The sequence below is a fragment of the Etheostoma cragini genome, chromosome 17, assembly GCF_013103735.1.
Source record: "Etheostoma cragini isolate CJK2018 chromosome 17, CSU_Ecrag_1.0, whole genome shotgun sequence".
Taxonomy (NCBI): Eukaryota; Metazoa; Chordata; class Actinopteri; order Perciformes; family Percidae; genus Etheostoma; species Etheostoma cragini.
The window spans coordinates 7378131-7389887 of NC_048423.1; the positions used below are offsets into that span (position 1 = coordinate 7378131).

General features: G+C 39.3%; 1 protein-coding gene across 4 annotated transcripts in view; it reads right to left on the reverse strand.

The window, feature by feature from the left end:
- ccser2a (coiled-coil serine-rich protein 2a) overlaps positions 1–10734 on the reverse strand; it is a 48994-nt gene extending 38260 nt beyond the window's left edge. The window contains exon 1 of one of the 4 annotated variants that reach the window (XM_034897909.1): positions 9918–10730. The gene's annotated coding sequence lies outside the window, so the exon portion shown is untranslated. Of the gene's footprint in view, positions 1–3540; positions 3720–9917 lie in introns of those variants that run through there. The other 3 variants (XM_034897910.1, XM_034897914.1, XM_034897913.1) reach the window with 3 other exon arrangements.
- Positions 10735–11757: the final 1023 nt, after the last annotated feature.

Sequence of the window (11757 nt, forward strand, 5' to 3'; positions counted from 1 at the left end):
GTGTGTCTATGTGTGTTTAATGGGTAGCAATTAGATTAGGGGTTTTTGCCACTGTGAATGGCCCTAGAACCTCTCAAGTTTTATTCACATCCAGTGTGGCAGATCACTATTACAAAGCAGGAAATGACAAATGTTTATTCATCTCATTCATCACCCAGCCACTGGAAGATATCCGACTCCAGTGCTGGTGATTTCTTTGATGTTTTTTTACTTAAATCCCACTGAAAAAAATCCCACATCCACAGCTTTTATTCTTTACATATTATACATAGTTCTGTTATAATTATTGGCCTGCTGCATATATACCGAGGTGTAGTCAATGAAAGGTAATCTCAACAGTTTCAACTTTGTATTTACTGCAACAGCAAACAAGAGAAATATGCACGAACCTCTGATTTGAACAGCTGCACAAATATTAAAACTAGTAGGATCATGAAAGAGGAGTAAAAAAACAACTAAGATCTGAGATGTCAGAGATCAACGTGTATATGTTTCTAATGGAAAATCAGTAGCCTACTAATGTCACATCATCAGAGCCCAGGTATAAAGCTGATTATTACTTGTATTGATTCATAACTATTAGTGCCCATACAATACCAATGTTTTAATACCAATGCCCAAAACAATATTGGTAAACTTACATTAAATGTACAATAATAACTTTTTAATACATTCAAATTTATATATTATTTTAACAAAATAAGCCAAACTTGCCACATTTTTATCTCAATGAATAATTGATCTTAACATTAGCAAACATACAAGCATTTTGCCTAAATAAACATACAACATTTGTATTTGAATGTTATTTAAGTAAATAGCTTGTCTAAGAATCAGAAAATAGGTATCTGACCAAATTTTGGTAAATTACTGTATGGTTCTGTTACTCAGTGCTACAGACACAATATGGTTGATATCAAGCCCTATTTCCTAATACTAGCACACATACCCAGGTCAGCTCAAGAGGACCACAAATAAACAACAAGATCCCAACTGACTGACACACATTCAGAGGTAGGGCAGTAAAACGTGCCGGCCATCTGTTAAACTCTCATATTTGAAAGCCTGCCCCTCCCCCCAGAGTGTAGTACTGTAGATATATATCTCAGAGCTTCACTGACAACAAGTACAAGGCTTGGACTAAACCCCATATGAACCAAGGCCAAATGAAATCTTTATAGTGTGAAGGGATGAATAATGTAAAGACAAGTCCAGGAAAACACTCTATGTTTATAATCATACTTGTATATTGGGAAAACATGTTACAGGAAAATCAAATTGTGTATCCTACACTACAATGAGAAACCCTCTAACAAGCCAAGAGTTGCTGATTTCATTTTAACCTGCTGGAGATAGTAAGTTTATCGTTGATTTCTGGTCTGAATTCTTCACTGCACTGATAATTGTTGAACAGCAATAAACAGTTCTTTATGTCTAAAAACCTCTCTGTTTTATGGATTTTTTTCTGTTAGAAAAAGAACCGATTAGCAGCTAAAATGAACATCCAAATTCACCCAGTGCATGCATGGTTTTACTCCCATCAAGAGAGACTAATAGTACACAAAATAAAAGGAAAGAAGCAGGAGAGGAAGGGAAAATGATTACTAAACTTATGATTGTTAAATGATTGAAACAGAGAGACATGACTTCAAGCTGATTTTTTCCACAGAAAGATCTTCAGCATCTCAGCAGTGATCCCTGTTTGTACACAGTCCGTCTGCCAGTGAGGCTATTTGGTCTAACTTTATTTCTGACAGAAAGCCCCTGGCAGAGATAGGGGAAGGCTGAAAAATTGTATCTGCAAGAATAAGTCGTTCATTAATCCTCAAGCAAAGCTTTCACTTTTGACCTGAACACACACTACAGAGATGCATTCTGTAGGGGTAACAGGATGGATGCAGATAGGATGTGACAGGCTGAGGGCTATGATCTATTGGGTCATTGGGGCTACGCATGAATGGAGGTGCTCTACTACAGACAGTAAATCCCCTATCCTGCTGTGTATCCCTAAAGCCAGTCTGTCCCCATCTCCAAATGCTCATAGTTACACCTATGAAGATCATAAAAAGGGAATACAATTATTAAGTTCATTCTCAGCAAAAAAAAGAGCTATTTCACACAACACATGCCACATATTTACGGAGTGTGACTTTGGGATGTCTAATTTTTTAACAAAGAAAAACAGTTTGACAGACTGAGGCTGACCACTGTTTTCTCTCTTGTCCTGCTGCTGTAACTATTTCCTGTGTAGAGTAATTTGTAACTTATACTTAGATTTTTGGAATAGCTTTCAAAACATGGAACAGCAGTGTTTGTATTTGCAGAGGTTAAAAATGACTGAACAAGCAAAGAGCTTTCTCTTTTGAATAGAAAATTGGGACATTTTTTAGCAATTGTAGTCCACCTGGACTGTGGTTGTGCTACATAATGAAGTGACCTGAAGAAAGGAAGATACAGTAGGCAAAACATAGAGTGGGAGGGTTAGGATGGACGGATTGGAATGAGCGAGAAAAGATGAACTGGTTTGTTCTAAGTATGACGTGGAAGGCAGTTGCAGCTTCTCTGTATCTTCCTATTTCTTTCCATTTCAAATTACTATCTTTCACAACATGTATTCTAATGTCCATTTGTAAAGGGACATGTAGCATAAACCAATGCCACACACCAAAGCATTTATAACTAAAGCTAATCTGCAATGCCAGTCTAGCGCCAAACTAATCAATAACATGGATCAATAGTTATATAACCCCCGTCTGAAGAGCATAGTGTGTCTTCCAGTTGGCTCCACTCTGTGACAAGTACCACCTTAGACACATTATAACTACTATCTCAGAGTTGTTTCATTCGTGTCAGTGAAGACTCTCAACAAATCCAAGGGCTTGTTTCAACTAACCAGGGTACAGATCAATTTTAAAATGAGAAAACATATAGGCCTATTTAATACAAAGTATCTGACCTGAGAGTGGATAATGTCATAATAAATAAAACCTGAGAATCCAATACAGCCCAAAGGACATTCTTAGCTCCTATTGAATCTGAACCAAAGTGCTGCTTCATTTACATATATTGACCATTTACAGTCCATTGTCCTGCTGGAGTAATAACTAGGCCAGTCATCTGGACAGAGCAGTAGTGGCCCACATCCATGACCCTGAAGAGATTAACAGAGTGCCATTAGAGCAGGCTAATAGAATGAGACAGGGATGAAAGCAACACTGACACGAGGCTAATGTATATTGAGTGAAACCAATACTGGGCTGAGCTGCACTGGTGCTTACAGAAGCAAATCCAATTATACAGCATAGAAGGTTTGGTAATTCTCTATACCAAATGTGGTAGATCGAATTTCAGAGAACAACAGAGGAAACAGTGAGTAGAGAGAGGTGGGGAAAAGGTGTGGCAACCTGCTACTTTAAAAACAGCATGTTAACCTTGCATGTGGTATTATACTGGACCATCACAAGCACACATATAGACACAATGTCCCATCACATTCTTGGCTCAAAATGTACCACAGAAAAGTAGTTAAGAAAAAATTACCTTAACTCTGACAACTTATGTTGACTACTCCAATCATTTTCATCCCAGAGTCAATCATTAAGACAAGAGCTACGCCCTGCCATGTCACTCGGTTTCCTCCATCATCTAAACTGAAAGTAAGGGAGCGCCCAAAAGATAGATGAGCACAGGAACAGGAAGACTGTGATCTGTCTGCTGGCTGGCTCTCTCCTTGCATGTGTGCTTGTGTATAATGTGACGTCTGTGGTGTATGTGGGTGGGGAGAGCAGAGCTTTTATGGGTGTGTTTAATATTTAATAAGGCATCTTTTAGGAGCCCCACCCAGTGTGCTGCAAGAAAGGAGGGGTAAAAATATTTTTTTGTTTTGTTTTTTATACAATAAAAAAAGAAATTAAAAACTCATTTCCAGTACAAAAGAATTTATCAGCAGGAAAAGTATAAATGTAGCAGGAAAAAAAATGTGATCAATTATTCACGATATGCTACAAAGACTAAAGCCATATAATCCTTCCGGCTCAAGATGTTTTAACAAGTTAAAGTAGTCATTTTCAGCGTGCATTCAGCAGCCCTATAATGTCATGATATCACCAGAGAGAAAAAAGAGGAAAACAGATCCTGTCTAGCACTCAGCTGTCTTTGAAAAGTCACTCCAGTAAGGAGGAATTTGTTGTGGTTCTCGTAAAGATTCAATGCAAGTTAAATTTCCCTGACTCATTTCATGGTTGACAGCATACTGGTTCCACTCAGTCAACCGTTTTCAGCTAAGTGGCAGCAGTAAAACCATACAAGCCCTGCCAGTTCCTCAATATCTCCTGTTTCTAAGTGTCAAATGCACTGACAAATCACAGCATGGAGTCTGATCCAAACCACATCAGCAACGATAAAATAAAGGCTAAAACACAAGGCTTCAAAGGACTTCTTCAGCTTTAAAATTGCTGCATGATGTGCTTCTATTAACAAGCCTCAATCAAAGTTAGGTGTTAAACGTCTACGTCGTTATATTTGTATATTTCTAAATATTTGTTATTTCCAGACTGAAAACATTTTCTACCACGCAACTTTGAATGGTGGAATAATTTATTATATTTTTGGTGCTACATTAATTGAGTTTGTACTGTTTGTAAAGAACCAAGATACAGTAGTGAAAAAGAAAGCCTGAACCAAAATGAGTCATACTGACTAGTCACGACACAGAAACACCCTCAAAAAGTCCTCATCATCCACACTGACTCATCAATAAGAATACCTCTGCTGCTGCGTTCTTTCTGAGGTGCGATGCTGAGCTGTGGAAGTCTTGACAGGACTTGGCAGAATATAATTATCTTCACTGTTAGAGCAGCCCAGCTGTCCACAATCCAATCACCATAATCACCTTTCTCCTGATACGGCTCTCCTTTCTGCTTTATTTTTGAAGCATTATTAAGTGTATGTGTAGGGCAAGAATAGACAGACATGCCAATATCGGCTCCCTCTCCCATCTATGACCTCCACTTGAACCACACCGTGGGGAGACTGCAGTGCACTTTGACACCTTCATTTAATTCTCACTTTCTGATTGGCCACAATAACCAGTAAGGCTGATAAGTGTCACCAAGCACCAGCTCAGTTGTCAATCACTGTCAGCAAGGTCATTAGAGTAGTTTATGTGCAGTATATGAGATCCGAAGCCAAGGCAGACAGCAGCCGGAGGCCTACTTTTGTTTTTGAAGCATAATTAAACTTAAGTGAGACAACAGAAAATCCCATTATTGTTTGATCACACAAGGAAGACAAGGTTTACCCATTAAAATGCAAACCTGGTTTGCAAGATAGACAGTTAATGTCTTTGTATTAAGTCAAACATGAAAACTAAATGAACCCAACATCTACAAAAACATTTAAATGATGCATAATGCCACAAGGCACATGCATGGGATTATGCACCACAATCACAGGCTCTTAAGTGAAAGATAAATCCTTTAAAAGCATGTATTCTCACATGATTCAAGAACAGAACCACACAGCAACTAGGACTCTGGTTCACATGCAGTTTATGGCCAGTGCAGCGACCGCCCACCTTCCCCCAAGCTTGTCTTTCCAGAACAATTCCATCGCTTTCTTTACAGTATCAACAGCTTTTCTGTACACTGACATGTAAAATTCATCTAAAACATGTCCAGCTTATCTACCGACTGTGCTGTTCATTGGGCATTTGATGTAACCTATGGTAACTCTGACTCACCCCTTATCGCCGCAAATTACAATGCAAAACACATGCCTGTCATGAGAGGTGAGAAAATTTGACTTTTGAGAGAATTAACCTAATGTTAAGGCCCTGAAAATGAAACATAGTCTAATAAATAGGCCTAAGCTTTTAATAGATCATGTTCCTGGTGGATGTAGTCCTGTGAATGGACAATACACTGCTACTTCCTCTGTGCCCAACTTCCCTCATTTCCTGTGCCTTCCTTCTTTCCATTCAATCTATCAGGCTAATCGCTAGTATATTCCTGGCTAGCACGTTTTAACAGTAACTAGCAAACAGTGTCACATGAGGCCAGTGAGAACAAGGCCTCCACACATCACATACAGTAAGGCCACAGTTGGTAGTTAACGTCTATGTCATGCCTTTTTGTTCAATTTTTCACAGGGTTTAGATCTATTTGGGAAACTGATAAAAGTAGATGGGAACTTATACAAAAGAGTAACCTTTCTATTCACCTCACCATACCCCTGCAGGGTAAATTGTTTTGAGCAAAGAAAAGGCAGCATAACCCAATGATGCCCATTATATGGGGATGTAAGATGTTGCAATTGAGCCTGCCATGCAAACACAGTATTTGACTATCAACTTCACGGCTGTGCAGGTAACCCGTACACATTTTGGACAGCATTTTGGATCTTGAAACAACGGGACAAAAGTAATAATGAGTCAAATGTCACTACGGTCTCCCAACAACTCAGCCATCAGATCCACAGCTTAAGAACTACCATATGTTAACCAGGGTAAAATGGAAGTTTAGAAGTGACAATAATATAGCAGGACTGAGAGACCAAAAAAGGCAACAAGAATCCGAATCGGCTTTATTTGCCAGGTATGAGGACACATACGAGGAATGTTGCTTTGGATCAATGCGCTTACACAAAACAACCCATTAAACAAAACAAACAATACACACTCTAAACAGAGACAATGTACCACATGAAACTGGTTCAGTAACATGAGAACAAGGAAACATGTTAACAACTGGGCAATGCACTGGAAACAAGCCATCCCATCTGAGAAAAACACTTGAACATTTTGAACAGATGCATGCAGATTGCAGCAGGTCACATACTGTGATTGAGTGACCCAGCAGTGTTTTTGCAGAGATGCTGAAAGCAAACTTTCCCCATCAACACACAGCTCACAATCTCCATCACATATACCCTTTACCACCCAAAGTGCCAAATTGGCACCTAAATTCAAAGCTTTTAAAGAAAGCAACCTTCCATCATGGTGTAGTGCAAGCTCATTGCAGTTACTAGAAACTAATAAGATACAAAGAAAGTGGATGAAGAAGGGGCATATACTTTATTTCACATAAATTGATTTGAGCAATAATGAAAGCTGAAATGCTAACAAGTGCAGAGTGACGCATGTAGCCTACTGAATATGCAATGCTTCTGCGCTCAACTTAGGAACAGTATGGTTAGGCTCAGAGGTAGAGAGGGTCGGTCCTCAACCACAGGATTGGCGGGTCTTGAGCAAGACACTTAACCACAAGTTGCTCCCCAGAGGCTGTATGTGGCTGTCCACTGCTCCTAATGCTTAGAATTGATAAAATGCAGTGATCAAATTTCATTACATTGTACTGTATGTGACAAATAATAAAGTTTATTCTTCTTCACAAAAAAAGTGTGTAGTTCAGACAGAAAATGAATGTGACGAAAATGCCTGTCTTTAATTGCTTAATGTATTCATCATTCATTTTTACTTAAAGGGCCACACACACACAGGTTTTTTTCAAGTATGGCTAATTACGCCTCCTCTCAGGTATTTTGGCCAGAGATGAAAGTAGTAGATGGAAGTCATCAAGCACAGTCTGTGTACATGCCAACACAGTCCAGACAAGAGGTCTAATCAGGCAAAGTGACAACACCTTTGTGGGTGCACCATGGGTAATATGTAGGAGCTTTACAGACCAACATCAGTTGTACACAATGTAGGATCTGCTTTCAAAAAACAGTTAGAAGTTGTTCCACTATCACAGCACATATAAATGTATTATAAATTAATTGCTCTTGAAAAAAATGTTGAATGTAAAGTTCATGTCAATGCACTTAAATGTCCCTCTTAATCTTACACAAATTAGGGTGGTGCTAAGTCAATTTCTCAACCATACAAACTTTCACTATCTTTTCCCTTTTGACCTGCTTATACAGTTTTTTAATTACTACATTTAAAATGTCTACTAATTCAGGGTACATCAATCGCCTAGTCTCCCACAGACACATGAAAGTCAATCATGAAGTAAAATCAAAGAGTACTCCTATATATCAGAGCATTACTTATTTTTTATTGAAAGGACATTTTCTGATCTTTGATGGGCATTTTTGCACCAAGTGCCTGTCAGTTTATGAGCTGTGTCAGTGCATCTGAGAACCTGTGTCTACACTGAGCTATTCCAAGCCCTTAAACATCTGTGGTCTTACCGAGGGAACTGATAAGCATGGCTAAGTATAGCTCTAATGATAGGCCACGTACAGAGAGAGGGCAAGAAGGATCAGAGAAAAGTCAAAGTCAAATCAAGTCACTAGGCTCCAAGCATAAAACACACATGAAAACATGCACAAAACTATAAGCAATGCATTATCCTGAATGACCTAATTTCTGGGCATTTTAAGTACTCAGCTATAAGATCCCTCCTTGTTTTTGAACTGTAGTCATTAGGGTGGGGCGTATGCAAACAAAAACTGTGTTGTTCCAATAAATGACATCAGAGAGAAAAGATAAAATACAGTAGTTACAACACCTTCAGTGGAAAGGATGCAGACAGCTCATGCGTGACAGTTTGAACAGTTGTTTAGCTCTCCCCTTGATCCACACGGAATCCCTAAGCCTGTAATTTCTGGCTTTCACCTACATATAACTCATCACTTCTCTATGCTGTAAGTTTTCACTTTAACATCACACAAACACACTTTCACATCTTAGCTGTTGGCCTCAAGGTCGCCTTAAAGGGGCATTACAGTGCCTTGGAATGATTACTATGCACAGGGTAATGTGTATAAAGTGTCACGTCATATGGTTCACGCATAGCTAGACGCTGACGGTTAGGGCACACATGAAGAGAGGCGGACATCCGGCACAACCCTCACATATTGAACTGCAATTTGGGGGGTCTTTAGCAGGCAGGCACATAGTGGAGACATTCAGCTGTTGTTAGGGGGAATTAGATTGTAAACACACCCTCAGCCAAGATGGCGCTCCAGGACCTATGCCAACAGGTGCCTGATGAACACACACATGGATTTGTGTGTGTGTGTGTGTGTGTGTGTGTGTGTGTGTGTGTGTGTGTGTGTGTGTGTGTGTGTGTGTGTGTGTGTGTGTGTGTAACCCCACCCAAACAGTGGAACACCAGTTCATGCCTTATCCTAATGTGCACCGGCACGTTGATGCCGTGGCGCTTTGCACTGTCTGGGCTGTAATAGATCACTGCCTAAAATGGTACACACAGTTATGAGACTTGACTGACAGCAACTTCAGTGGTGGTACAAAAATATGAATATGTGAAGCTGCACTGCATGGTATAAAAACCCTGGTTAAATTTGAACTCCTGTCTGAGTGGAGCTTGAAGGCTCATGAGTCATCTTATGTTACCCTTTAATCCTGACATGAGCATGAGGAACACACATCTACATGATGTATCTCAGACAAGATTGAGTTCCCCTCAAGTATTAACTACTGAGCCATTCAGATAGACTGTGTGACATGGTGACACACTTGTCAAGCAAAAATAGATTGTGCCAATGTATCTACCTTATGAGATCAGTGTGCACAGTTTGTTTTAATTTGTTATTTAAGTGACTTTGTATGCTTATTACATAAAGGCATGGTCATCCTCATTCATGATACAGTAACTCTTTCGAGGGCAGGTTATGACTGGGGGTGATGTTACGGTAGAAAACATGGCCTTTTCTGCCTCACTGGGCATCATTGAGAAAGACTTTCTCTTCAACGGTTCTCAAGGTGTAGTTTGTTTTCATTAGTTTAATAAAAAATGCATAGTACATGTTCTTTACCCACACAGAGAAATAAGGACATGTGTTACTACATAAAGGTACCCAATATTGCTATCACAAAAACGTAATTGTTTTCCCATAATTTCAACCATAATTAACAGGCCTTATGTAACTTGACACATGTATGCACTTACCTGAATTATACTGTTTAAAGCATGTTACAGCCTCAAAGGGTCAGCCAGCAGTCCACTTTGACATTGTCCTGTGAATATCATGTTGTAAAAGTTCGTAGATGTAGATCATCTTACACTTTCCACTTAAAACAGAACGTTATGGTTTAGATGAAGTGATAGCAAGTCCGTCATTACACAATTAAAAGCTTTACGCTTGACATAGTAATATCCAGTCTGTTCTGTGCTAGATTTAGTCCTGTACGAGCTGACTGGAAAATGTACACAAACTGTTGTGAATTCCTCGCATTTCGATGAAGTATTTCCACTTTAAGGTTATAGCCAGAAGCTATAGCTTTCACGCTGTCAACGCCGATCTGAAGATACCATGGGTGATACCGAGCATTACCGATTGAAAAGACGGCCCGTAAAGCGACGAGAAGACGTAAACAAAATGCGGCCGGACATTAAAAGTCTTGAAAATAAACTAACCACAGCAGACGACCACACGGTTGTTCCCAACGGAGTTATCACTTCGAAATCGTCCTCTCGCTTCCAGCAGCGGGGCGGAGCGTTCATAGATGTCACTAGGTCTCAAAGGGTAACATTGCATGCTAACGGTAATCTCAAAGTGCTGGTTATAAGTCTCCTACAGCTGTGTACTATTTTTTTTAAATGTTGTCTGCATGTAAAGTAATCGTTGAATTAGTTTAACGGAGTCTACATGTTAAATAGCTCCGTTTACCGAAAGTGAACTATCTTTTAAACTACAGCCTTCCCGCGAGCTGTCGATGGGAGCTTACTACATGACTGCCCTGAGGCGCGTGCACAGCAGTATAGTCTGTGCACGCGAAAGTAATGATCACAAAGCACTAACGGATATGAAATTACGACTGTGGTGGAACCAAGTTGGCTATATCTACATATTGTCAAGTAGCCTACTGTATTTTAGTACAATTTTGAGGTAAATTTAGTTGAGTGTCACTGCTACTTTCTACTTATGATAACTAACTAACTGCTTATTAAATGCTTTATAATCCTTTTATTATAATAGGCTATTTATTAAGGAGATTCGCATGTAAATCACAACTAATGGAACACTAACCAACATGTTGCTACTTTACCAACAGGATACACAAACTATATCTAATTATTTTATTATGTTGTATGTTTTACTAATTAATGCTTTTTGTTTCATGTTTTGTCTGCAGTTTAATATTTAATGCTTCTTCCATACTTGGGAAAAGAGAAGCTTAGCCTACTCAGGGAAAAAATTTAAATGGTTTCAATAAATGTTTTAAGAGGAAACTGAGTGTAGAAATTATGTGTTTCTCTAAGGAGAAAAAAAAGCATCAACAGACCTACAAATAAGCTAAGATTTAGAATACATTACGTTATTTTACCTGTAGGCCCACAGAATTTTTGCCAGTCATACACTAAAAAGGTAATTGATCAACTTAACCACTAGAGGGAAGCCTTTTCCATGTTATTGAAAGTCCATCATTTCAGAGGTGTCCTTCCTCTGCACATTAATTCTCTTGTAACGTTGGTTGTGTGTTTGCGTGTGTTTGTAATAGTAAGGGAGTATGAATATAATAAAAAGGTAGAGAGAGAAGAAGAAGTGTGAGCGTATGTTGTACATTTTTCTGTGGACCAGTGCCAACTTCAATGAAAACCACCCACTTCCCCAAAAATATCAACCTCTCTCTCAGTGGGTACTGTACAGCAGCTCCCCAGTACATTTTCACCATATCTCAGCATCCTTCAACTGCACAGTGTCTTCAAGTAACATTGAGTTTAGATCCCTTGCCCTTGTCCCCCCCACCCCCACCCTCACCACAGCCATCTCTCCTTCTTCCCTCCA